This window comes from Canis lupus, chromosome 3 (genome assembly GCF_003254725.2).
Source record: "Canis lupus dingo isolate Sandy chromosome 3, ASM325472v2, whole genome shotgun sequence".
In the NCBI taxonomy this organism is placed as follows: Eukaryota; Metazoa; Chordata; class Mammalia; order Carnivora; family Canidae; genus Canis; species Canis lupus.
The window spans coordinates 11,340,023-11,367,905 of NC_064245.1; the positions used below are offsets into that span (position 1 = coordinate 11,340,023).

Consider the following 27,883-nt stretch of genomic DNA (forward strand, 5'->3'; position numbering starts at 1 on the left):
GGCCTGCCAGGTCTCTGTGGAGAGGTCTGCTGTTACCCTAATACTCCTCCCCATAAAAGTCAGGGATTTCTTGTCTCTTGCTGCTTTAAGGATCTTCTCTTTATCTTTGGAATTTGCAAGCTTCACTATTAAATGTCGAGGTGTTGAACGGTTTTTATTGATTTTAGGGGGGGGATCTCTCTATTTCCTGGATCTGAATGCCTGTTTCCCTTCCCAGATTAGGAAAGTTTTCAGCTAGAATTTGTTCAAATACATATTCTGGCCCTCTGTCCCTTTCGGCGCCCTCGGGAACCCCAATTAAACGTAGGTTTTTCTTTCTCAGGCTGTCGTTTATTTCCCTTAATCTATCTTCATGGTCTTTTAATTGTTTGTCTCTTTTTTCCTTAGTTTCCCTCTTTGCCATCAACTTGTCTTCTATGTCACTCACTCGTTCTTCCACCTCGTTAACCCTCATCGTTAGGACTTCTAGTTTGGATTGCATCTCATTCAATTGATTTTTAATTTCTGCCTGATTAGCTCTAAATTCTGCAGTCATGAAGTCTCTTGAGTCCTTTATGCTTTTTTCTAGAGCCACCAGTAGCTGTATAATAGTGCTTCTGAATTGGCTTTCTGACATTGAATTGTAATCCAGATTTTGTAACTCTGTGGGAGAGAGGACTGTTGCTGATTCTTTCTTTTGAGGTGAGGTTTTCCTTCTAGTCATTTTGCTCAGTGCAGAGTGGCCAAAAGCAAGTTGTATTGGGAAGAGCAGAGAAAGAGAGGGGAGAAAGAAGGAAAGAAAAGAGAAAGAGGAAAAAAAAAAGGAAGAAAAAAACGAAAAAAAGAGAAAAAGAAAGAAAAAGAAAGAAAGGAAAAAAACAGGGGGTGGGGGAAGGAAACAAATCAAAAAGCAAAGCAAAGCAAAACAAAACAAAACAAAAGAACCACGGGGGAGTATCTTCTGATTCTGTGTACTTTAAGTCCCTTGGCTTCCCCTGGAAATTGTCCGTCTAGCTGGTCTTCTGGGGGAGGGGCCTGCTGTGCTGATTTTCAGGTGTTAGCAGTTGGGGGAGCTGCTGTGCACCTGCCTGGTGCAGGGCTCAGTGGGGATTGTTTACCCCGTGAGGCCCCAGGAGCAAGAGCCCCAGTGGCGGGGCCAGGTCTGCAGCCCTGGATTCAGCCCCGCAGTAGCTCCGGAGCTCTCGGTCTGCAGGGCCTGGAGGCTCCGGGCGGGGCCGCTGATCTCTTCAGCTGGGGCAGGAGCGTCCTCGCTGTCCTGGGCCCTCCCGGCCTCTGCCTGTCCCGGGGGAGGCGGGATCCTGGGCTGTGTCCCGGCGCCCTGTGCTCCGGAGCCTGCGCTGGTGGATTCGCGCTCCCGCCCCGCAGCCCCCTCCGCGAAGCCGCCGCCCGAGCCCCCCGAGCTGCTCCCGCCCCGCAGCCCCCTCCGCGGAGCCGCCCCCGAGCCCCCTGAGCTGCTCCGGGTCCCGCCGTGCGCGCTGCAGCCCTTAGGGAGCTCCGCGCATCTCCCGGGGCGCAGGTGCCTGTTAGTGTCCCCGGGAGCCCGAGGGCATCCCCGCCCTCCTGGGTCCTGCTCCAACTCCCTGGAGCCCCTTTCCCCCGGGAAGGTCGGTGCAGCTCCTGCGTCTCCGGGACGGGGCTCTCCTGTCCTGGGGACACTCGCCCCGGCCTCAGCCCGGCTCCTCGCGGGCCCCTCCCCCTGGAGGCCTTTGTTTCTTTATTTCTTTTTCCCCGTCTTCCTGCCTTGATAGAAGCGCGAACTCTTCTCACTGTAGCATTCCAGCTGGTCTCTCTTTAATTCTCAGGCCGAATTCGTAGATCTTCAGGATGATTTGAAGGTTTTCTAGGTAATTTGGTGGAGACAGGTGATTAGGAGACCCTACTCTTCCGCCGTCTTGCCCCTCCTCTTTTTTTATTGTTTTAGTGTTACTCTTAAATGTAAAGACACATTTTTAATTATAAGTTCTCCTAAACAGGGCTTCTGTTATTCAGTATTTCTGTTCTTTTCCTGAACATGAGAAGATTTTAATATGCTTTAAGTATGCATTGGGAATATTTCTGCAATCTTATTATTATTTAGACTTTTGTCTTTACCAGTTTAACCCTACAAATTTGGTATTTCTATTTTAATATTATTAAAATAGCTGACATTTCATCAACTTCTGTGGTTTGTATTTCTTTTTGTTATGTATTTTCTTTAATAGTTTTTAGTGTAGGTGCATGGACGGTAAGCTCTTGTAGTCTTTCAATGTCCACAATTTTTTTTGTGTGTAACTTTCACTGCTAAATATTGGTTTCAACTATGTAAAAGCTTCTAAGTTGATATTTTATTTTTTTGTCTAATTGGTATATCAGTGATGGAGAGGGGTATTAAAATCTCCAATGAAGATGGTGCAATTTTCTATTTTTCTGTCAATTTTGATTTATATATTTTGAAGGACTGCTATTGTGTCTTTCTAATGAATTAAGCCCTTTATCATCATGAAATTCCCTTTCTTCTTTAGCTTTTGTAGTAATCTTTTTCTTGTTTTTTCTTTCACCTGATAATATAGACACCCCAGCCTTCTTAGGTATACTGTTTGCATGGTACATCTTTTCCATTCATTTACTTTGATTTTACATTTTTACATCTTACTTTCTATCTTCATTTTTTAGTATAATGTGCATCTTAGATTGTATATGATTTTTTAATCCATTCTGAAAATCCCTGCCTTTTAGTTGGAGTGTTTAGTACATTAATGATTAATGAAATTATTATGGTAGACATATGTCTACCATTTTGTTATTATTATTTTTAAAAAATGTATTTATTTATTTGATATAGAAAGAGAGTACAAGCAGGAGGAGTAGCAGAGGGAGGGGGAGAAGCAGCCTCTCCCCTGAGCAGGAAGCCCAATGTTGGGGCTTGATCCTAGGACCCTGGGATCATGACCTGAACTGACTGAGCCACTTAGGCACCCCTTGTTATTTGTTTTTTGTTGGTTCCTTCTGATATTTTTGGTTGTTTGTTTTGTTTTGTTTTGTTTATTTCTCTGTCCCTTCTTTTCTGCCTTATGGGATCATTTGTATATTTTTAGAATTTCATCTTAATTTATCTATTTTTTAAATTTATAGCTTTGCATTATTTCTTTTATGGGTGCTCTATAATTACATCCTTAATTTTTCACAGTCTTCTCAGAGTTAATATTATACCACTTCACATGAAATGAAGGTCTCAATACTATAGGTTTATCTACCCCTGTTGCTTATGCTACAGTTGTCATTATATATTTCATTATACTTTTGAAACCTACAAGACATTGCTATAATTTTTGCTTTAAATAATCCTGAGTTTTGAAGAAATTAAAAGGAAATACTACTCTTAGTATCTATCCAGATATTTACCATTTCTTGTATTCTTCATTCCTACCTGAAGATTTAAGTTTCTATCTGCTATCATTTCTCTTCTGCCTCAAGAATTACTTTCAGTATTTCTTGTGGTACAGGTCTGCTGGCAATACATATTTTTGGTTTTCTTTTATTTTATGGAAAAATGTCCTTATTTTGCTTTCATATTTGGGAAAATTTTCACTGGATATGGTATACTGAATTGGCGGTTATGTTTTCCCCCCAGATTTTAAAGATGTGTTTCCACTGTTTTCTGGCTGTCAGAAGCTTTAATAAGCTAATGGCAGTTCAAATTGTTGTTGCCCTACATGTAATGTGTCATTTTCCTTTGGCTACTTTCAAGATTTATTCATCATCTTTGGTTTTCAGCAGTTTTTAAATTTTTTTTTATTATTTTTATTTTTATTTTTTCAGCAGTTTGATTATCATGTATTCATATATAGTTTTCTTCTGAATCTTTAATTTTAAATTTTTATCAAACTTGGGAAATTTTTAATATTTCTTTTTCAAGTTTTTTTTTTTTTTTCTATTTTATTTTCTTGTCTATTGCTGTGACTCCACTTCTGTATACACCTGGTAGGCCTTTTCATATTGTCTAACAGGTCCCTGGAGTTCTATTTATTTTTTTCAATGTTGTGTTTTTGTTTTTGTTTTTTTAAATTTTATATCTTGTTTTTCATACTGAATTATTTCTGTTGACCTACCTTTAAGTTCATTGACTTGTTTCTGTTGTCTTCATTCTGTTATTAAATCCATCCAAATATACTTTTAAAAATTATAGATATTATATTTTTTGGTTCTAGAATTTCCATCTTTTAATATATTTCTCTGCTAAAATTTATTGTGTACATATTTTCCTTTATGTACTTGAGCATAGTTATAATTAGCTGCTTTAAAATCCTTGTCTGCTACTTCCAATTTATGATCATCAAGGATTGCTCACTGTTTATTATATTTTTCTCTTGAAAATGGATCATATTTTCCTGGTTGAGTAATTTTGGGATTTTATCCTAGATATTGTGAAATGTTATGTTGTGGAAACTGTTATATTCCTCCAAAGAGTGTTAACTCTTGTATTTTAGCAGACATTAATTTGGTTGGATTCATAATGCAAACTGGTTATTGGGAAGCAGCTCAAAACTTACTTGGATTCTTCTATCTTTAGTGGGGTCTGTGCAATGCATGAGTGGTTCAGAATTAGGCAGAGGTTTGTGCAGAGTCTATATACAAAATTTAGGAATTTCCTTATCTGGTTTCTTTTTCTCAGAATTATCCTCCTCTCAACTTTCTACTGTTTATGATTTCTTTGAACTCTGTCCTTAGGTTCTTCAGGTGAAAAAGATTTTGACTTTTCCTATTGAAGTCTTAGCCACCTTGTACAGCATCAACTTCTATTTGCTTTTAAAAAGGCTAACAGCTGTAAAAAATAGGGACCTCAGACTTTGCTTTGGTTCTCTCTCTGGTACCTTCAGATTGTTGCTTTTTGTATTTTGTTCAGAGTTCATAGTTGTTATTTGCAAGAAAGTAAGGTGTGGTAGGAACTTACAGACCCATATAATTTTTTTAAAAGATTTTATGTATTTATTCATGAGAGACACAGAGAGAGAGAGAGACAGAGAGAGAGAGAGAGAGAGAGAGAGAGAGAGACAGGCAGAGGGAGAAGCAGGCTTCATGCAGGGTGCCTGATGCGGGACTCAATCCCAGGATCATGCCCTGGGCCCAAGGCAAGCACTAAACCACTGAGTCACCCAGGGATCCCTGCATGTAATCTTTTTAATATCAACTTGATATTATTGTATCCTTTCTGCCTAGATTGGTTTCATGATGTCTCATTATTTCTAAATGGATGTTGTACCTTCATTTCTTTTTGAAATACTCCATACATTATTTCAAGTTCATTTTTATGTTTTGTGAAATAAAATTTCACCTCTGGGGTAATCTATTTTCCTCATGGTTTTTGTTTTGTTTTGAGCATCCCTTTCTCTTTTCTCTTTTAGAGCTTGCAGGCTTATTTTGAATGCTTTTGTTTGTTTTTTATTTTCTCTCTCCCCTGTACTAGTGACCTCTTTTATGGTTGCCTCCACTTAGTACTCTAGGCCCCCAGTCAAAACTGGGATTTATAATCTGCTCCCCTGATATGTAGGAGTATGGAAGACCCAGTAAGCAGTTTAGCTTAGCTTCTAGCCCTAAGGTTACAATTTTCCTTAGGCTGACTGTTACTAATAAAGCTAAAGTCCCCATCAGCAGGTGTGCCACCTTTTTTCGAAGTTTCCTTTACATGTGAGGGAACTTACAAAAGGCTCCGATTTTAATCAGTGACACTACTATTCCCATCTTGCATGAAAAACTTTTAGCATCCCATCATCCACAGAAGTCAAATTTCCAGTGGTAATTGTTCCCTTCTGACCTGGATGGTAACACACTTGACACTTTAGCCCCTATCTAACTCTTTAGATGGTATGGATATTATCTTTTATATGAGCCTGAATGCATCTCTTATGGTTTCTCTTAATATTTCACCCACCATTATCAGTGGCTCAGTTGGTTAAGCATCCAACTCTTGATTTTGGCTCCGGTCATGATTGCAGGGTAGTGGGATGGAGTCCCATGTAGGTCTCCGTGCTGGGCATGGAGTTTGCTTGAGATTCTCTCTCTTCCTTTCCTTCTGCCCCACCTTTTTTTAAAAAAAGTTTCATCCATTATTGCTATGTGTTTTGAGGGGATGGTATTTATAAAGCATGATCCCATTGCACAAGTTTGACCCTGAAGTCAAGACAAGTTCTTCTATCCTCTCTGCTACATGCAACAATGCTTCTGAATATTTGTATATATTTCCCAAACTTCAGGCAATATCACAAACCTCATCAATGGCTTATATGAGATTTTCTGCATTTATAATTTTTAATGGAAATGGTCTGGTGAAGCAGTCCATAGATTGAATGAAATCCTCAGAACCAGTGGAAGGAGCCCCAGAGGTGAACAAGAAAACATATGATCACAGGGTATTTACAGAAATTCCAAGGAGGGCTTCATATTTTAATCAGGAGATCCCAAGTTAACAAGTGGTCACAAAAATGAGGTAGGCATGGAAGATAAAGGGAGAAGAACTCTTTTAAAGATCAACTGAAGGCATCTTATACCCATTATCTGATCATTCATAGACTAATTTTGACCACAAGTACTTCCAGAAGATTCTCATTATTTGAAGCAGGGATGTTCTCTAAAGTTGCCCAAAACACTGGATTAATGATTAGTGAACTAAGGGAAAACAGAGTTAGGTCCCTGTGAGCCTCTGATCACAACATTGATCAGTGTTATGATTGATCAATACGTAACCTTGTTTTATGTGTGTTTCTGTTTAGAGACACATACTTAACATAGATTGTTGATAGGTTAACATTGAACTCATGGTCACCAGCTCCATAACTCATTCCTGAAAGAAGTTTATCTTACACATGTACTTTCTGTGTAAGATAGAAGCCTTCCTTAAGGACACATCAAGACTTCTTGTCCTTAAGAACATGAGACAGAGGGATCCCTGGGTGGCGCAGCGGTTTAGCGCCTGCCTTTGGCCCAGGGCGCGATCCTGGAGACCCGGGATCGAATCCCACGTCGGGCTCCCGGTGCATGGAGCCTGCTTCTCCCTCTGCCTGTGTCTCTGCCTCTCTCTCTCTCTCACTGTGTGCCTATCATAAATAAATAAAAATGTTAAAAAAAAAAATTGGGCTCAGGTCCTGCATCTGCAGCCCCTAAAAAAAAAAAAAAAAAAAAAAAAAAAAAAAAAAAAAAAAAAAAAAGAACATGAGACAGAACTGTATTACTTTACTTGGGGGCTATTTTAAACAGCAACAAGACCATCAGAAAGCACAAAAATGTGAAACACCTGTGGCACTACATAGACCACAGAAAGAGTGTTTGTTTATCATATGAGAGCTGAAACAAGAAAGCAGAGTGTCACCTTGTTCAACTGTAGCTAGGAATGTAGCCCTCAGATAACTCTTTTTTTTTTTTTGCTGCTCTGCACATGTCTGTGAGTGACCTCAACAGCACAACAAGTGTTGATTTTTGGATTACAAACTAAATTTTAGTGAGTAGGCAAATTAATAAGTACAGAGCTCATAAATAGTGAAGATTGCCTGCATTTTAATTTTGACAGGCATCAATATGCGCTTAGGACTTGGCAGTCACAGTAAAATCCTCAGTTGTATTCCCAATATTCCAAATGAAAAGAGAAAAGATAAAACATGATCTTTAATCATATACTCCTGTTTAAAACCTAGTTAGAGAAAATAGGAGCAGTTTAGCAACTCTGCTTCTTTTAGAAGTTTTGCTTTCATGAAAAATGTGCATCTCCTCCAGAAAATTAATGGAATAAATTCCTAAAAAAATTTAAAACTCAGAAGTTTACAGACTTAGGAGTTCTTTTTAATTAAGTAAAACTTGCAGACAAATCTGGAGTAATTCGGTTCATTAAAATTAGTTTTACTCTATATTCCCCAAAGTCACAATTGCTTTTTAAATTTGAGCACTTAAAAACATTTATGAAACTACGGTCATTACTAACAGTATGTATAAAAATTTGCAATTACTGAAGATTATTCCCTCGCACTCTCAATTTCAAAGAAAGTCAAACAGTTATCTAACTCCACAATTTAGACCAAAATGACTGGATCAAAACTAGAACATCCACATAAAAAAATAACAATTTAAAAACATTAGTGATAAAAAATACAGTATTAGGTATCTGACTTCAAAGAAAGAATCCTATTTCTAAAACTTTGGCAATCCAAGTCTATCAACTGTTCTGGCACTTTTCTTCTTCCCTTTTATTATTCTTGGGCAGCAAAGATTCATCCAACATGAAAATTATTTACACCAATGGTGAACACTCTATTTTTAAAAAGATTTATATGTGGTGTTTTTAGGGTAAACTGTAAGGCAGGATGTAATAAAGCCTCTGTTTAAATGGTGTCAATAGGAGTAAGAAATTTAATAGCATTAGAAATGAAGCTCCTAGGTCCTACCACATGCACCACTGCTAGAATGTGGCAGTAAATCAAAGAAATTTTAATCTGATTAAAGCTTAAAAAGGCTTAAAATTATAGGCACCTAATTAGTGATCAGAATTTCTCTATGGGGTATGTGGAGGGGAAGAAGTTGATGGAATGATAATTGGTAGATGACTTGTGTCTTTCCCTTAGAGGGTACTTGCTCACTTTCTGTAGGGTTTGTGCCTTGATTCTTATGTCTAGCAGAGCCATAATCTCTTGCTTGGTTTTCCTTTTCTCCAAGGAAAGGGTATCTTTAATTTTTTAGTGCCAGGATTCAGTAAGTGCTCTGTGACCAGATAATAGATTTATATTAACTGGATCATTTGGGAGCTTGATTTTATAAATGTGGTTTCACTAGCACCATGCTTAACCTGAATAAACTGGATGTGGTACCTAATATTCTTGTCTGGACATGGTAATATAAACAATAAGTATTTGTCGATATTACCTGAATTAAAATGGGCACAAATATAGATTTAAAAAATCCAAATCTTGTTTGTTTGTTTTTTTTATTTACCACTACTGGGATTATTAGATACTAGAGTAGGTGACCAATGAGGGAATTAACTATTTGAAAAAATCAGATACTCATTGATTTAGGACTTTTCTATATAAAAAAAAAAAGACTGTGGAGACAACTCCACAGAATCTTTGGAGGCTTTTTTCGGTAAAATGACTATATGATCCCATTTTACAAGTGAAGATTGAACTATATATATGGAGACACTTTGTGACGTATTTAAGAGAAATGAACCTAATCAGAGATTGAAATGGATATAAAATATACAAAAAATGAGTGAGAAATATCAGAAAGGGAGACAGAACATGAGAGACTCCTAACTCTGGGAAACGAGTGGTAGAAAGGGAGGTGGGCAGGGGTTGGGGGTGACTGGGTGATGGGCACTGAGGGGGGCACTTGATGGGATGAGCACTGGGTGTTATACTATATGTGGGCAAATTGAACACCTTTAAAAAATAAATTTATAAAAAAAAGAAAAAAAATTTAAAAAAGAAAAAATATACAAAGACAAAAATGATTAACTTTTACCTTATTATTTACTTAAATCCTTTGTGTCTAGCCTCAGAAGTGGGTTTTTGTTTATTTTTAAAGAGCCTGGTAGGAGACTATCAAAACTAACTGACCAAACCACCCTAGGATCTGTTAACAAATAGTAAAATACATTCTCTGACTTGGTTAGAAATGGCTTAAAACATTAATCACACTCCTATCATTTGACTAAATTGTCTACCTCTGTTTTATTTCAATCTCCACGCAGTTGTCAATGAAGAGAAAGCATGTTGTGGTATACTTTATTTTCTGCTTCCTTGACTTAATGCATTCCGTTTTGTCTTTGAAAGATAAATACAGAAATTTGCAGTGATTTAAAGGAATAGAGAAACTTCCAGGCCAGATTCTATACTTCCCTGTGAGACCTAGGAAGAAGGCAAACCCATTAACGCAGGATTTGATTTCCTAGGAGAAGCACTGGCCTTATCAAAGCAGTCATTTGTAAGCAGTCCATTTACTCAGAAAGTAGGCATCTCTCCTGCCTCAGGAGCCTCACACACAAATGGCAAGAATAGTTTAATTTTCTAACTTGTGGTCAGATATGATCTATCTTTCCTGACTATGCTCAGCATTGACTCACAGTTTCACTTGCCTGCAGAGAGATGAGGACCCTGGAAAGGGAGAGGCCCAACATACTACGCTGAGTACCTACCATGTGACAGATTGTATGTTCTAAGCACATTATCATATCTGATCCTCCCAATATCCTATGCAAGTAAATAACATTCACATTTTATGGTGAAAGGTGGAAACTCAAACAATTTATCTGTTGAAAATGATATGATTAGTAAGTTGAGATGGTTGCTAATTTGGGCACAAAACAAACATAGGAGCTTGACATAAAGAGGGCCAAGGAAGAAAGCAAAGGGTACCACTACACCTGTGAGGAATCAAATCGGCTTGGAGTGCTTTTTGGACAGTTCAGTCATTCTTTTTGCAGAATAGCACATTATCTATGTCCTTGTTCTTTTAACTAAATTCATCCCCCTCTCACAACAGGGGAAGTTTCCATTCATTTAAGGGTCATGTTTTTAAAGCTATTGACCTAGAGTTGTCATTACATTCTTCTTCCTTCAAGTAGTCTGATTGTTAAGATAGATACATTCTCCAACATTTTACTGCTAACCGACTGACCCTTCAAACATAGGGAAAGAGCTAACTCATGAAAGATAATATATATACTTCCCTCCATGAAAGAAACTATGCTAAAATATACATGGTTAGAATAGAGCCACTTTGGGATAGAGGTTGCCCAGACAAGAAGGTGGGACCCTAGAAACAAGAAAAAAAAAAGGAAAGAAGTACATCAACTACAATGGAGAAGTAGAAAAAGCATAAGGCAGCTGGGTTCAGGAGAGGGAAAGCAGTGGAGAGAAGTAGAAAATCCCTCTTTGGACATTTTCTTCAACACATGCTACAGGAAAAGGCAATCAGAAGAGAGGGCTTTTCTAAATGTGGAGCCATTTCTCCAACCAAGGTTGCTCTTCCTATCTCATGTTTCTCAGTGGTCAAGCTTCATGTGCTAAGGCTCTAACTCCTTAGCACTTCTAGATTGTACGGTCTGCCCTGCGGTGGCCACTCAGGAAGCCAGCCACTACAGATTCAGTGTGGCATTTCATGCAAAAGTGGAGAGGTTGACCTAACCGTAAGGAGCATGAGTGGACCATAGGGCCACGCAGCCATGGAAATTCACACAGAGCTCCAGCTAACTTGAAGAACTTACCAGTGACACCAGTAAAGGCAGCTAGAGAGTGGTCCAGGCAGTGATTGTTTGGAAAGAATATCTTTGGAAAGAATGAGCCAATCAGACATTCTTAGAAGGCACAAAGGTTTGGGGGCCATAAGTAGAGCTGTCAAAGTCTCTCTGAGTGTCATCTTTCTAGACATCCAGAAGAAAGAACGTAGAAGAGTGAATCTGGGGTGTTTCTATGGGATAGGCCTCCAAAGTACGCATCACTTGTGTTCGCATTTTATTGATTATGACTCAGCCACATGGCCACATTTAATTACAAGGGAGTCTGGGAAATGTAGTTTAGTTGTGTATCTGGAAAGAAGAGGGAAACATTGGTTTTGAGGGGCATATGACATATCTACTGTGTATTTTAAAATGTGAGGTCTCGAGAAATTGAATGTCTTGCCAAAAGTCACACTGCGTAGAGTTCAAGTTCTCCCTACAAGCATATTGATGCTTCCTACTTTTTGCCTCCAAAACTATCTGCAAGTCTGTGGTTGTGAGCATCCATCCTGCATTCCAGAGCCAACCCTTTGGTTTAGTTTTGAGAGAAAAGCATGGCGCTCAAAAGATCTCACTCCCCTTATGGCATTTTAAAAGAAAATCTAGAATTACGGAAGAAGATTCAAGTTACATGACATTAAAATTAAACAATTGGTTGTTTTAACTAATAAAAAAAGAAAATTTCTTGTTTGACATTTCAGCGAGCCATTGAATCAAAAGAATCAAATCATGCCCCCCCCCCCCCCCAGCCGTGAGAATAAAGTGTAGGTAGATACGTCACTTTTCCCAATCTTTGAAGCAAAGCAAGGCATTCTAGTTTAGGAAATGTGAATTAGGCCAACCCAAAATGTGTGGCCCCAAACGAATGTTATAAACAAAATATTTTAAATACTAGGTAACATAAAGTAAGTAGGTTAGTAAAGTAAATTGGATATCCTGATAGTTCAGAAAATCGGCTAAATCTCAAAGTTGAGACCAACGGATGATGGGTACTTCATGATCTGAATAGATGTCCTAGATACATCTCTGCAGCATGTGCTTAATGGCTGACCCTATAGTCTGTGAACATCACTCAGCTCTAGTCTGTATTAAAAAGAGCTATCAAATGAGTTCTTTAAAGAGAATTTTTGGGGTGGAGAATACTATGGCATTTCTTTTCTTCTCACTCGTGGGAAGGAGGAAAGAGGATGGGAGAAGGTAGTTCATTCCCTTTTCCTTGAGCCAAGTGACTCAAAAGAACCATCCAGAAAATTAAAGCTCTTTGCAAAATGAGGCTCGTGCTGACTTTTTGTTTGGAAAACCCTGAAGGCAGGAATCAGGCTGGCATGTTTCCTCTGCTGGTGAGGCAAGGATTGAGGCGCCAGCAGTTGGTTAAGCTGTGAGAATCAAACATTCAGGAGTCTTCCTGCAGTCCCAATGGGCACATGAGGGAGTCAACTAGGCTTGAGTTTTCTCAGGCCCCAGTCCAGTGGGACTGAATGTTGGGGCAAGAGACACGCAGCAGAAGATCCCGGGTCAGGGGAGTGTACTGGGCCATCGGATATATCTGAAAAACCCTCCAGTGTGCCCCATGGAGATCACTGGCATCAGTTGGTTATCCCTACCTCTTGGCAAATGTCCTTGGCTTCCAGATGCTGTTCTACTAAGCCTTCATTTCTGACAGCTCTCATCGATCTCTCTTTTTCCAGTGGTCTCTCTGCCTTGCTTTCTTCATCTGTGGAGGTGAAAGTAAAAGTAAAAATTTTGAATTTGAATTTGTACAGAATTCTTCCAGTTAATTCTGGTGCTATTTAATTGCAACAAAGCAGATGACCTCCACATAGGCTTTCTCATTTTCTTTCACCACATTGATTAACCTTGTAGCATATTTCTGATTTTCCCATTTTTCTGATTCAATTTTGCTAAATATTATTTTCGGTAAGTCACTACGTGAATTGCTCCTGCTTAATTTTAATTTTAAGAAAAACAGATGAGTGATTTGAGGAGTTCTTTTGGCCTCTGAGGTGTTACAATCTCTCTGTTGTGGGGCAAAGGGTCTCAAATCTAGAAGGACATTCTAAATCCCCTGTCTTCTCATGCTTTCGTCCTTACCAGAACACATCCTTTAAATGAGGGGGTATAGTGATGAGACTTTCTATATATTTGTGAATTTTTTTCTTCTCAGTACTGCTTGGGGGAATAGGAAATGGTGATACATCATTCCCAAAGGCCTTTACTTTCTCAAAGATAATAGGGACCATCGTTAAGATCGACATTTTTAGATTTACAACAGCACTTGTAAACAATTGACCCACATTTAATGATTGGGAAAAAGGCAAACTAAATCTAATAAAAATGCAATCATTTTCCTGTCCTTTTAATGTTAGTAGATGTAAATAGAACCATTTAAGCCTAAAATTATTTAGCTTGATGAATTAAAATTGCCACTCGACATAATAACTTAGTGAAGACTATTCAAAGAATTACAATGTTCTTTCCAGAAAATGCGATTAAAACATTTGCACATTAAAATAAAGAATACTCTTGTTGAGTTCTGGTGAATGAATACAACAACTAAAAACCAAACTAAACAACTTTCCTTCTTTCTGAAATGTTCTCTTTGGTAAAGAAAATTTGATATTTAAGATTTTTCTCCTAACTAAATTTTTTCTTTAGTTCTTTTAATAATGTATCATGGGAGAAGATGGACATTGTATTCTACAGAGATTCTCTGTATGACTTGAAAATAAAAGAGTGATTTATACAACTTTTTAAGAAGAATACTAAGAAGATGTTTGAGGAGAACCAGTTTTATCCGATTATTAAACTCCCTATACTGTAATAGGCCCACAGAACAGAGCCACCGCATTTTACAGCTTCCAGAGGCCCCACTGACATCATAGTTCATAGGAATGTCGCCCTATGGAGCTGTGCGTAGTCTTTTTTTTTATTTTTTTTTAAGATTTTTATTTATTTATTTATTCACGAGAGGCACAGAGAGAGAGAGAGAGAGGCAGAGACACAGGCAGAGGGAGAAGCAGGCCCCGTGCAGGGAGCTGGACGTGAGACTCGATCCCAGGACTCCAGGTCACACCCTGGGCCCAAGGCAGGCACTAAACCTCTGAGCCACCCAGGGATCCCCCTGGAGTTGTATGTAGTCTAAGTCACATTGACTGCATGGGGAGGCCCTCCCTTAGAGTCTCTTTTATATTACCTTTAGAATAATAACAATAAAAACAACAATAACAAAAGGAAATGTCTTCTAATGTCCAGTACATTTTAGCTTGTTCTCACTGACGCATAAATGAGGTAGGAGATCTCAAAAGGACTGCCCCTCAGGTACAGCAGGGAGAGCCGTCAGGGGGGCTGGTTGGCTTGCAAAAATAACTGGGGGAAGCAAATGAGATGTGTGGGCCTGGCAGGAGAAGAAACAATATCGCCTGTGCCAAAACAACGACAGCTAGCATTCCATGGGCTTTCGCTATGGATGAGAGTACTCAAAATTGGGCAACTTCAATATTTTCAGTTATGGGTGGCAGCTTTAATGATCAGCTGCTGGGCATTCTGGACCAGATCCTCAAAGGGAGCCATTGTTCACTCTTAATTTTGAGATCTTCTCTTTCCCCCCACTTCCCTCTCTCTCTCCGCAGTCCTGACATTTCATACTGAAACATGGGCAAGAATAAATTAATTTACCTATAGTTGGCCAGATTGGTTTTTCCTATTTGGCTTTTATGTTGGTAGGAGGATGAGGGAAGAAAAGGTTAAAACAGACTTGGTTTAGTGTTATGAAATGCTGGTGGTGTAAATTCAAAATGTAAAGTGTGGACCTTAAAGAAATAGCTTAAGATTCAATATAACATAATGTTTTCCATTTGCAAAATGTCCAAGACAAGCAGACTTTGGTTTATGAGAATTTTATTTGTCTTATTTTTCTTCTGTGGCTCAGACTAAGTTTCCCCTCTTATGGCTTAGTATTTAATAGTCTTTGCTACTGGAGTTTCTTCAGCAAGGTCAATTCTAATGGTTTCTATTCCCTCATAAAATGTTCCCTCAAAGCTCTCTGAGGGGATGTGTTGAGAGTTGGGCTCCAGTGGGCTCATATTATTGCCAGTCTTCACTATATTCCTTCCTATGCAGTTTGTATCATGAGAAAACCTATTTATTTTGCTTGATGATATAGGCAAGTTGGAGCTTTTGGTTATGATAGATTGAAACAATATAAATGAATATGCCTTTCAGATGCTTTCTCAGGGGAGACGATGAATTTTTATAGAACAGATCACATTTTTTCTTAGTTGCCCTTCTTTGTTACCAGTAGAATGTGTTTGTAAGATACTTGCGTTCATGCGAGTCTATAATTCCTGGCGTTCTCAGTACCACTGCTTTTGACAGTGACTTTGATTCTCTTTGGTTTTACTACTTTCAGGATTTTAGATTTCATGTAACTGTCATTGTAGCTTAGTGGGTCCTCCACTTAGAATTTAAGAACTCTGTAACACTTGGCTATTTGGATTCTTAGCAGAAATATCTACCACAGTCTGTCTCATGGTTATATGGTGTTCTGTGTCATTTTTTTTTTTCTGTTCCTAGTCCCAGTTCTAGCCTGTGCCTAGATCTCTCTGTAAAAGTGTACGATTTCTTAAAAAGAGAAGTAATTGTGCCCTCCTTAACTGGGACTTCCCTGCTGCTTGACATAAATGTTATAATGATACAGACCACCCCCCACCTGCTCCCACTTCCCAATCCCCTACTTCTTTTTTGTTACCTTTCTAGGGGGGAAATGATACACAATATCCTATAAGAGATGACCAAAAAATCATTAGAAGTGATCATTTAGAAAATAAATTGTTCAGGAACAGCTGGGCAACAGCGACTTAGGGAACCGGTAACAACGTAGGAGAAACGTATATTAGACCAAAAGAAAATTTAAAAATGGTTATTGTAGATGAACAGGAATATTTTATTTTTGTTTGATGTTTTTACTAAAAGAAGCTCAAAATAATTTACAGGCATACATTAATAATTGGTTCTCTGCATACTCCCATTTTTTTGAATGCTTAAATTGAGGCAGATGGCTAATGATTGATTTATTCAAAGCACTCAGCATGTCAGTGGTTGAATTTTGTGGAGATCCCTTTCAGGGTCGACCACACCGCTTCTAATGACCTATGTATAATTCATCTCAGCTTCGTCTGAATTAGGAGCTGACATTTTTTGGTAACACAAATCATAGCTTCTTGTCAGTAAAAGAACCCCAGTGTGGGAAACTCAGACTGCTAGGAAGCTCAGTATGCTGCTAACTTTGTTGTTTTTGTACAGATTTGAGAGAATCGAATAGTTTGCCACCTTTATGTTGGCACATGCATGCATATGTTTATTGATGAAGTTGATTTTTCTTCAACCCTGGTATTTCCTGGGCAAGCAGGAAAGGAGATAATTCTGAGGAATTTCTCTCAGGTGGTTCAACATGAATTAACGATAAAAATGCATTAAAAATGCTTTCAGTTCAATAATTTTTCAGTACTGATCTTAGGATGATAACTAAAACCCTGAAAAACAGAATCAGGTGATTTTATTTCAATTTCTTCAATGTATTTTTGGAATCACAAAAATCTTTTCCCTCTGCAGCTATGTGACCCTTCTCTTTTAGTCTCTCCCTGTTGTGAGTGTGAATACTTGTGACCAAAGGCCCAGTTTTGCTTTCTTAGTGTGCAGAAGTCCTTGATTTCAAGACCATTTGCGATCAAGCTGAGCCATGCACGTGTAAGGGGAAGAGAAATGATCCAGAAAAAAACAAGTGGTACTGGAAGATGTATTTGAATGTTGATTCGAAATGTTAACCAGAGATTTCCCTTTTTCTTTTCTATAGTGTGAAAAATAAATTTACTAATTATATCTTGACTTGGATAAAATTATGCCATACCCAGAATACTAAAAATTATAACTAGGCATGCTTTAGATGCTTGCCACATATACTTTGCTGCCTAATATTTTCTAATAGATACCCTCTCTTTGAAGAAATAGGCTGGTTCGTCAACATTTTTTTTCCCATAGAATTATTTTTTCACTTGGGGTACCTGGGTGGCTCAGAGGGTTAAGCATCTGACTTCAGCTCAGGTCATGATCTCGGGGTCCTTGGATGGAGCCCCACGTCAGGCTGTATGCTCAGTGGGGAGTCTGTTTGTCAGTCCCCTCTCTCCTCTGCCCCTAATTCCATTTGGACTCTCTCTCTTTCAAATAAATAAATAAGAGCTTTAAGAAAAGAATAATTTTTTATTTATAGCCTGAGAAATATCCAGGGTTAAATTCCATTTGAGTTTAGAAGTCTTTATAGATCCTACCTAGTTAATTATAGTTACTTTAACTTATTACAAAACTAAAGGGAAATGGAACTAAAATAACACAGGTTTAATCATACTTAGAGTTTTTTCTAATAAGACATTGATTGGTTTTATCTAGCCAGGATTCTTAATGAATTGGCATTTAAAAGTGTAACTGTCTTTTCTGGAAAAGAATCAACTCAAGAAAGCTTCTATTAGAAAGCTAAATTTAAAACATCAACCTAGAATGTATCTTGCTCTTTACATGTCCAGTACTTTTATATGATCAGTACATGTCTACCTTTTTTTTTTTTTTTTATGTCTACCTCTTCTAAATCATTGATGTCGACAGAGATGAGCCTGATGGCCTGGCACATACAAAATCAAAAGAAACATTATATGATATTTATTACATTCTATTGACTAAGGTAACATGAATGTTAATACATTTTTAAGGACTTTAAATAAAAATGGTTGAAATAAGAAAATCATCCATGACCCTAAGATTAAGAAAACATGAATATCAGTGTTTGTCAGAATTTTTTATTATCTTTTAGCTCTCTGATTTAATATACATGTGGTTATGACAAATAAATAAGACAGGCTTGTCTATTTCTTACAGTGTCATACAAGTGGACTCCAAAATGGTACCAGCCAACAGCAAGAAACAAACTAATTCATTCAGGATCATCTGGTATGCTACTAATAGAATGGGAATTAATATTCAAAATCAATTTTCCTTATTTGAACTTTTTCCAAGACATGTTAGGTATGCTACCATTTTAATATCTAAGTGTACTATTTAAATATAATATTCATATTATTATAAATATAATAATAGAAATGTAATATTGAAGACCATAAGCCAATTGGGAGTCCAAATCAAATACTAGTACAATGAACCCCCTCCATCAAATTGTACACCTTATTTATTGCACTGAAATTTTACTAACGCTTAAAATAAGAAGGCTGGAGCTTGGGACTCCTGAGCGGCTCAGTGGTTAAGCATCTGCCTTTGGCTCAGAGTGTGATCCCAGGGCCCAAGGACCAAGCCCTGCATCAGGCTCCCCGCAGGGACCCTGCTTCTCCCTCTGCCCATGTCTCTGCCTCTCTCTGTGTCTCTCATGAATAAATAAATACGATCTTTAAAAAACAGCAACGACAAAAAAAGAAGGCTGGAGCTTAAAATATTTATCAGTAGTGTGAAATTATTGTTGAACTCACTTAAACTATGGGAGCTAATTAATTACAAATAGAAGTTTGATGCCTCACATATTTTCAAAGATCAGTGATATATAAATTATCTACCCAAACATCTACCATTTCATCCATCTGTCCAGTACTGTCCAGTACTCAAATGCTGATACACATATTCTAATATCAAGAGGATTATAAATGCTGAAATAAACATTCATCATTATTTTATCAATTGTCTTTTATGTTTATTCTGTGCTAGACACTGGGCTTAGAATCAGGTATATCACAATAAGCACATAAAAACAGACAATTTCAAGGCAAAAAGCTTCAAATTCGTTTATGTAGAAACGAGAAACTGATGCAAAATAGTTGCATATCTGTATGATTTTTCTATTATTATTATTATTTTAAAGATTTTATATATTTATTCGTGAGAGACAGAGAGAGAGAGAGAGAGAGAGAGAGACAGAAAGAGAGGCAGAGAGATAAGCAGACTCCATGCAGGTATCCCAACATGGTACTCGATCCTGGGACCCCAGGATCACATCCTGAGCCAAAGGCAGATGCTCAACTGCTGAGCCACCCAGGCATCCCAATGTTTCTATTATTTAAATAAAAGGATATATTGTTCCATTTTATGTAGTTGAAGAGAAGTCCTCAGGACAACCTCATGATTTAAATTTTTACATCATGTTTGTGGCCTTAAGTTAGCCACATAATTCTGGTAGCTGAGTAGATAGATACATAGGAAATTCTGCAGAAATTGGTTGTCTCCATAATTTTATTAAACCCTCCATGGGGCAACAGGAATGAGGGTAGTAGGCAGAGAGGACAGTATCAATTACATCTCAAAGTGCTTGACAAAGCATTTTTGCAAGATATTTTTTGATGACTGTCTTTTCCAAGATGTTTTACATTTCTAAAATATAACTTAATTATTAACATTGATTTAAATTACACAAGACAATCAAAAGGAAAGTGCTGGCAATTATTTCTTCCTTCTACTTGTAATTAAAGATTTGTGAGTGATAATTAAAGTAAAATGTAAAATTGTTCATTGGTAAGTCAGATTGTCATTGCCTTCTATATTTCACCACAAAAAGTATATTGATCATTTCATAAAATATTTAGAAGTTGAAAGCTTTGAATAATTTTTCTGTTGCAGCTTTAACCAAATGATATCAACCATGAAGATATAATGATTGCTTCAAGTTAAACAGGAAAGTCAAATTATTATGTATTTATTGAAGACCTTCTACATGTAAAATAATCTATATATAGTAGGTACAAGTCAGTCCTGATTTTTTATGTTGACGAAGAATTTTCAAGTGACCATGAATCTAAATCAATTTTTGTTGTGTTATGATGCATTTCTCTGTGCTATTTGTTTATGAGGTATAGCTGCCATCAAAATGAAAAGATTCACATGTGCTACATAAAAATAGCACATGTAAAACCAGTATGAAACCAAATATGTAACATAGTGGAAAGAATAATGGGCACACTTAGACTTTGCACTAAATTATTTTTGTGATGATGAAACTTGCCATTTCTCAGCTTCTCCAATTATAAAATAAGGAGTTTGTAATACCCAATGTCTCTTAGATCAACATTTTACAAACATGGCCTGAAGCCAGAGATATAACTATAATATCATAAGGTCTATCAAATTTCCATTTATTTGGTTTTTAACCCATAGATTATGGACATTAAACTTCTTGCCCAATATTTTCTGCAGACAATTTTATAGAAACTTGGGCAAAATGGATCATCTTATTGTACATCAGAAGGAAATACAAACAGTTTCTTAAAAGTGACTGGAAGTTCATGTAGCACCTGTACTCAGTATTCCAGAAATAAAAGTTATACCTGATATAATACAATTTTGTTTGAATGCTTTGTGGTCATTGTATTGAATAAAACTGTGATTAAGAAGTAATCTTGCAGCAGCGTATTGTCACAAGCATAAAGTAGCAAATAAAAGGGAAAACCGTGCCAGTTTGTGATTAGCCTGGTGCTACTTATCTTCATTGTTTTTTAATCAAAGGAATAATGCATGGGTATATCTAAGACCCAATCTATACTAGACTTTCTCAAAGATTTTGAGAAGTGCTAATTTTTATTTCCATGAAGATTTGAAATCTCTTTTCAGGGGGATAAAAAGGGAAAACCGTGCTAGAAGGTTGGGCAAGTGGGAAAGCAGGTAGTGAAATTTTTCAATAAAATAGTGTAAAAGGTACCTTTGTGGGTTCTCTGTCTATTGTCAAATGATACCAAGAACGGTGTGTGACTGGAGATCAACCAGGTAAGCCTTCAAGATATAACTGAAGAGCCTGATGTACTAGTTGGAAACTGTTGTCCCATGCTATGGTATGTCATATTTTTGGCAATAATTTATTTCTATTGCAATATCCAATGTATGAGAAGAACTTTGTTGAATACATTTTATTAAATACATATTTTTAAAATATATAAATCTGGAAAACTCCCCTTCCTTCCCTCCTTTTTTTTTTTTTAAGATTTTATTTATTTATTCATTAGAGACAGAGAGAGAGAAGGAGAGAAAGAGAGAGAGAGATTGGCAGAGACATAGGCAGAGAGGGAGAAGCAGGCTCCCTTTGAGGAGCCCGATGTGGGACTCCACTCCAGGACCCCAGGATCATGACCTGAGCCAAAGGCAGACGCTCAACCACTGAACTACCCAGGCGTCTCCCTTTCTTCCTTCCTTCCTCCTTTTCTACTTTCCTTCCTTCCACTGTCATTTATTGGGAACCTATTTTGTTCAAGAAGCCCTGAGCTCTAAAGCATTCAGAAAGATGTAAAAGATCTAAATGACATGGTTTATGCCTTGGGGGAAATGGGTATGCAAATACCTGTAGCAGAAAGTAGGCATCATTATTATCACAGCATTAGCAAAAAGCTCCATGAAGAGTCGGAGGTTAGAGGGATCCTTTCTAGCTGTCGAGGCCAGGAATCAGTCCTTTCTGCAAGGAGTCTTTATTCCTTTTAGTGCACCATGGTTTTTAGAAACCAAGACCTGACATGGGATGCTGCTGCTTGTGTCTCAGTGGACAGAGTTAGAGTTTAGTAAGTACATTTTTTTTAAAAAAAGTTTATCTTAGAGAGGGAGGGTGCTCTCGAGCAGGAGGAGGAGCAGAAGGAGAGGCAGAGGGAGAATCTTAAGCTGAGGATGGTGCCTGACACCAGGCTTGATCTCATGACTTGAGCTGCATCAAGGGTTGGATGCTTAGCCGACTGAGCCACCCAGGCATCCTGCAATAAGTACATTTTTATCTTTACTTCAAAATCTATATGTATATATTTAAAACCATAGGTTTATATTGATACCTCCAATTCCAAATCAAACTCAAGGCTTCTCTCTAGATTTCTCATTTTTCTTGTTGTAACTTCCTTCCCTAACACTGAGAAACTTGGTTCTCATTGTCATTAAAATTATTAGACCAATGTCCCTTGTATATAATCAATCAATAATCAATCTTCCTTTCCAGCTCCTCCCACATGCAGAGGCTTTCCTCATTCCACCCTTGCGCTGACATTCTGTAACTGGCCACCTTGCCATGTGATATCCTACCCACCCTGGTCAGGCCACAATACCCTCCGTCATCAGGTCAGCTGACATATGGGTTGCTCAATAAAGATTTGATCGATTAACGTGTCTCAATAGCACAATGCTTATGGTTTTCTTACAGCAGCGTATTATCACAAGAAAACAGCTTCCTGTACTGCTAACAATTTCTATTTATTTCTGTGTTAAAATTACATTACGTTAGTGTCAAACTCAAGTCCAATTATTTCATTCCAGACAAGAGAAAATGAAGTATGCAAAAATATTTTGGATGATGAGGTTTGAAAAGACACAGAGTCAATGAAGAGGAAGGAAGATAATTCTCTGTTGACATTTTAAACTGATTCATTAATAATTTAATTCCCTCTGGCTTGTAAGACAAACAAAGAAACAACAAAACACCAACATATAAGGTGTTTGAAGAGACATTGTAAAAGAAGGCAAAAGATAGAGAGAGGAAAGAGATTTTTTTTTAAAGCTATGGTTAATTCATGGTATTTCCTAGCCATAGCTTTATATACAAGTGGAAAGAGAAAAATGTGAGAAAGAATTTATTCTTAATTAATGTTGTAGGGTTTATATATATAGCCAAAAGTGCTCTGCTATGGAAAAAAGTAGTCGGAAATTAAGATGTATTAAAAATGTTTGTATTATACATTTTTAACGAAATTATGGCTTGGGAAACATAGACTAAGATAGGTTGCAATCATATGCTAATAACAATTACTCAGCATCTGTAAACCACAGAAATATGGAATAGTGTGTGTTACCAGTGAAATGTCAATGACTTGGTGATGGCCAGTAAACTGGTGTCAGTTCATTGAGGACAAAGGGGTCTATGACTGTTGATCTTTCAGGGATACCCCTACTGCCCTGTTTCTTGCCCTGACAGACTCAGTTTGCTTGGAGTATAATTATGAGTAGCACCTTGTTTTATTCTGGAAAGTGTTCCAGCTTGGGTTGATAAATTATGTGGCTATCATAACTTTAGAGAGAATTTGGAGAGAGAAAGCTGAGGGATCTCTCAGCTCTTCTTGTCATTTTGACCTTCAGGAAATAGGTAATTTTAAGTAAAGCCACATAAGCCTAGTTCCACTCTGGCCTAACTATGAATGCAAATTGTACCAATCAGCTGCATTTTACGCCAGCTATAACTTCTGGGTGGTCTTCAAAGAAAACCCCATTTAGAGTGCGTTTCAATGATGCAAAGGAAATTTCACAGACTGCTAAAGTGAGGGTGGGAGGTCTGCAGTTGAAAGAGAGAGTTTCAATCACTGTATTATGGACAGCAGGAGAAAAGCTTTTCTAGTTACAGCCGCCACCTGAAACTTCAGCCACTAGTTACTCACTAATATACATTGTTCACAGCATTCTACTATTTCCCCATAATATCTAGATGAATTCTGAACACTGTGTTATTCAAGGTGATGTCATGGATTAAAAAGGTAATTTAGTACTTTTTGTCCACAGTATTCAATGTTGACAAAATACGCTGTCAATGCTGCCTTTTGTGTAATGAAGGGAAAACAAGCTTTAATAGGATTTCATACTTCAGTTGTGTGATTCAATACTAATATAGTATGCTCAGGTGCAAAATTATTAGTAATATAATACTTTCACATTGAGTATTAAGATACGAATGGGATTTCTGTCTGTCAAGATTAACTGAAAAATTCAAGACTTGATTGTGAAACATAATATAAAGTTTTAAAGACCACCTTGCTTGATCAAATCCACTGAAAGGAAATTCTATGTATACAAATAAGGAATATTTGATGCAACAACACTTGATCATAAAGATGTTATGAGAGCTTTAATCCATTTTGGATGAAGTGAGGAAAATATGATGAGGTGGAGTCAAGACATGAAGAATGAACAAATAAGTTCCAAAGATGAGAGGAAGAAAGTGAAATCAAAGCAAGCAAGCAAGAAAAGATAGTGGCTGAGAGTCTCCAAGGATGAAATACAAAAGGGAAACCAGAAAAAAAAAGTTGAGTCAACACCACCTTTACATTTAAAAAAATAGAGAGTCTCGATGTGCAAGTGTGTGTTTTTATTTATTTATGATAGTCACAGAGAGAGAGAGAGGCAGAGACACAGGCAGAGGGAGAAGCAGGCTCCATGCACCGGGAGCCCGATGTGGGATTCGATCCCGGGTCTCCAGGATCGCGCCCTGGGCCAAAGGCAGGCGCCAAACCGCTGCACCACCCAGGGTTCCCTGACTTATGTGGATTCAAATATGTCATAAGTCCATAACGTTTCCTAACACAACAACTTATAATCAAAGCCTGTAATCATGTCTTTAGCCCGTTCTAGGCATGTTAATTCTTTTTTTTTTTTTTTTAGGGATGTTAATTCTATTTACCTCATACACTTTCAGCATTAATAAAATAATTTCATTTGATTTCAGAATAAAATCTAAATAATTAAATAAAATAAAGATTAGGTAATATACAGGCTAAAGTATATAATGTATATAATATATAATATCACATATAATAAAAATTAAATAAAAACTGAAACGTTAGGTAAACAATACTATCCTTTAGGAAACAGTGCCGTCTCTGTTGGTTTTACTCTCTACAAGGCATAAAAAGATCCACTGTTCTCTTTGTCACATTCATTCATTCATTCATTCATTCAATTCTAACTGAGGATTTACATTGTGTAAGCTTCTATGCCATGTGCTTAAAAAAAGTGCCAGGAGGAATTAGAAATGTTTTGACAAAATCACTATTAAATCATGCTCTGGCACATAGTAGGTGTTCTGTATTTTGAATGAATGAATGAATTTTCAAGATTGTTTCCATATGAACTTACTCTAATAACTTGATCTTATCCCCTACTTATTTGTATTCCCAAATTTCCAAGAAGGAGCCAAATATGAACAAAACACAATGATTAGTCTAACATTATGTTTTACCTGTATGGCCCATGCACTGGATAAATCATGAAGGGTACTGATTTTTTCCCCTAAATATACAAAGAGATTTTGTATTCCTCCAAGGCCAATTTCGCTTTAAAACTAATCAGACTTATCAAACAACAAAGCCACATGAAGATGTGTTTAAAACTCAGTTGCCCTAAATTTTCATTGCATTCTTTCTCTAAAAATAAACAAGTAGTAAACTGTAGAGTCTACACTTTTTCCCTTTTTTGCTGGGCATAAATTGGCCCTTAGCTTGCCTATTGGTAAATTGTTTTATGTCCAGGGAGAAATAATATTAGTGATAATTAGTATTATTACCTGTAATAATAATAGTAATAAAAGCAAAAGTACAATTATAGAGTTCCAAATAATATATCACACATAAACTGGTTTAAGTTTGACTTTCATATATTCTCGAGAATTTTTGGGGAAAGAAAACATTAGGAAATCATAATCTGGTACCAGTGTTTCAACAATTCATTAAATAGATTTTAGCACTAAGATGCAAAGGCCCATGTTCAAGCATTCTCTAGATTTCACAGCAATTTGAAAAATCTATTGTCTTAAGTCATTTTAGAAGGGCAAACTTTCCATTAAGCATATTGAGAACTCTCTTAAAGATCACCATGGTGACTGCTTTACTTCCCAAATAATGACTCACTTAAGAATAGATTCTAAAAAGCTGGCATCGCTATTAGGAAAGGATTTCAATCGGAACTTCTCATCACTTATGAGTCAGATTGGGTCATTCCTGATTTTGGAGTTCTGACATCCCTGCAGTTGTCTTCTCAGTTCCACTTCTCAATTTATCCAGAGGGATTACACAAATTTCTCCAACCATAGCTCTACTTGGAAAGAGTAAAGTCTCCCTAATTTCAAGGTATTGAGGCTTTTTAGTTGAGGAAACTGCAATAGTAAGTTGTTTTGAATTTAGCTGGCACCTTCATAGTTCTTTTTGTAGTTTGCTCTTTTATTTTCCCATTTTCAAAATAACTGAAATAAAGATGTACAATTTAGGAAGAGCTAAAGCCATGGAAGTAAAAGGAAAATCTCTGTTAAGTTCTCCAAAGACCTCTTGTTCAGGAAAGTGGGAAATCTTCTACCTTGGGGTGCAAACAATTGATGCCTCTAGGGGGTGGCCAAACAAGAGAAGGGCAAGTGTACTTAATGGGAATTGACTCAAGGGTCTTGAATTTTCATCCACTGTGCATAATCCACAGTTCTTTTCTTCAGTGGTTCCCTTTGGCATGCTCTCAGGAAGTGCTTTGAGACTTCTCTCAGGAGATCTTGTAACATCCTTTCATTGCCATGCTGAGTTTGCAGTGTTCCCACACAGAAACCTGTACAAACCCCCCAATGAATGGTTGCTCAGCTTTATCAGCCTTGTGGGTCTCTCCAGGATGTGAGCAAACAACACTGAGGAAAGACATTTCACACCTTCCAGTTCCTAAGCCTCTATCTTTATACAAAGCCAACATATTGTGTGCACCTCAAGCTTTTGCATGAACAATGCAAGTAGCCTGGCACCACCATATCAGCCTTTCCCCAAATCCTCGTCTAGGGAAACAGTTATCCATTATCGCAGGAACAAGAGTAAATTTATTTTTGCTGCTGAAAAGAAAAAAAAATCGTTCAACTTAAAGGATTAACAGATATTAAAATAATATTTGTGTAAGATTAAGCCCACAGACTGGCAAACAGTGAGCTCTCTTGAACATTAATAATCTGGAGATAATACCTGTTATACTTCAAAGACTTAAAAGGGAGCCTCTCAGTAGCATGTGAATTAATATGGATGATTGAGAATTCATTGCAGAGTACCAATCTTTCGTTGAGTGATCAGAGGCCAATGTTCAATCACTATGTTTCAGAGCAATTTCAAAATCTGTAATCCAAAAACATCCTTTAAAGGAAAATTTCTACTTAAGTTGCTCAGCTTGAACGAAGAACATCTCATGTTAAATGTCACAAAATTTGTCATCCAAAATAAAGAACTTTTTGTGCCATGTTTCATGTGTTACTGGAAGGTATGAGGGTCAAGTTCATTATATAATCATTACAAATCGCACACCGCATCATGCTATGTTTAAAAATATCTGCAAGCAACATTCCAGATAGTAATGCACAGACCTGGCAAAAATAATCTATAGGGAGTAGGAAGGGGATTAGAGGAAATGTTGAGTCTGAGCCTGAGTCATTAGGAAGGAGAGCTAGAGAGAAGTGCTTATTTATTTGGGGAGGTGATCTAAGGGTATAGGGGTTAGGACAGGGGTAAATGAAATGGAAAGAAAGAAAGCCAAAGGCAATTCAAAATGGTGTGTTCTTGGGGTGCCTGGGTGGCTCAGGTCATAATCCTGGGCCCTGGGATCGCGTCCCGCATCAGCCTCCCACAGGGAGCCTGCTTCTCCCTCTGCCTATGTCTCTGCCTCTCTCTCTGTGGGTCTCTCATGAATAAATAGATAAACGCTTAAAAAACAAATTTAGTTGAACAGTGCTGTGATCAACTCTGCTTGATCCTTGATATTCTGAGGAGCTATATGGATTACATCACAGACCTTACCCCTTATTCCACCAGGGACAGAATATAGCAGATATCATTGACAAGCTCTCTTCCCTCATTGGAAGAGTTG

The 27,883-nt window shown here is 37.4% G+C and overlaps 1 long non-coding RNA gene across 2 annotated transcripts in view; it reads right to left on the reverse strand.

Moving 5' to 3' along the window:
* Positions 1 to 1,734: 1,734 nt before the first annotated feature.
* The window catches only part of LOC118354174 (uncharacterized), a 217,411-nt gene continuing 191,262 nt past the window's right edge, over positions 1,735 to 27,883 (reverse strand). Inside the window, exons 3-4 of one of the 2 annotated variants that reach the window (XR_007409698.1) lie at positions 12,844 to 12,953; positions 1,735 to 1,840 (exon numbers count right to left, since the gene is read on the reverse strand). This is a non-coding gene — a long non-coding RNA (uncharacterized LOC118354174). Of the gene's footprint in view, positions 1,841 to 5,914; positions 6,059 to 12,843; positions 12,954 to 27,883 lie in introns of those variants that run through there. The other variant, XR_004814187.2, reaches the window with a different exon arrangement.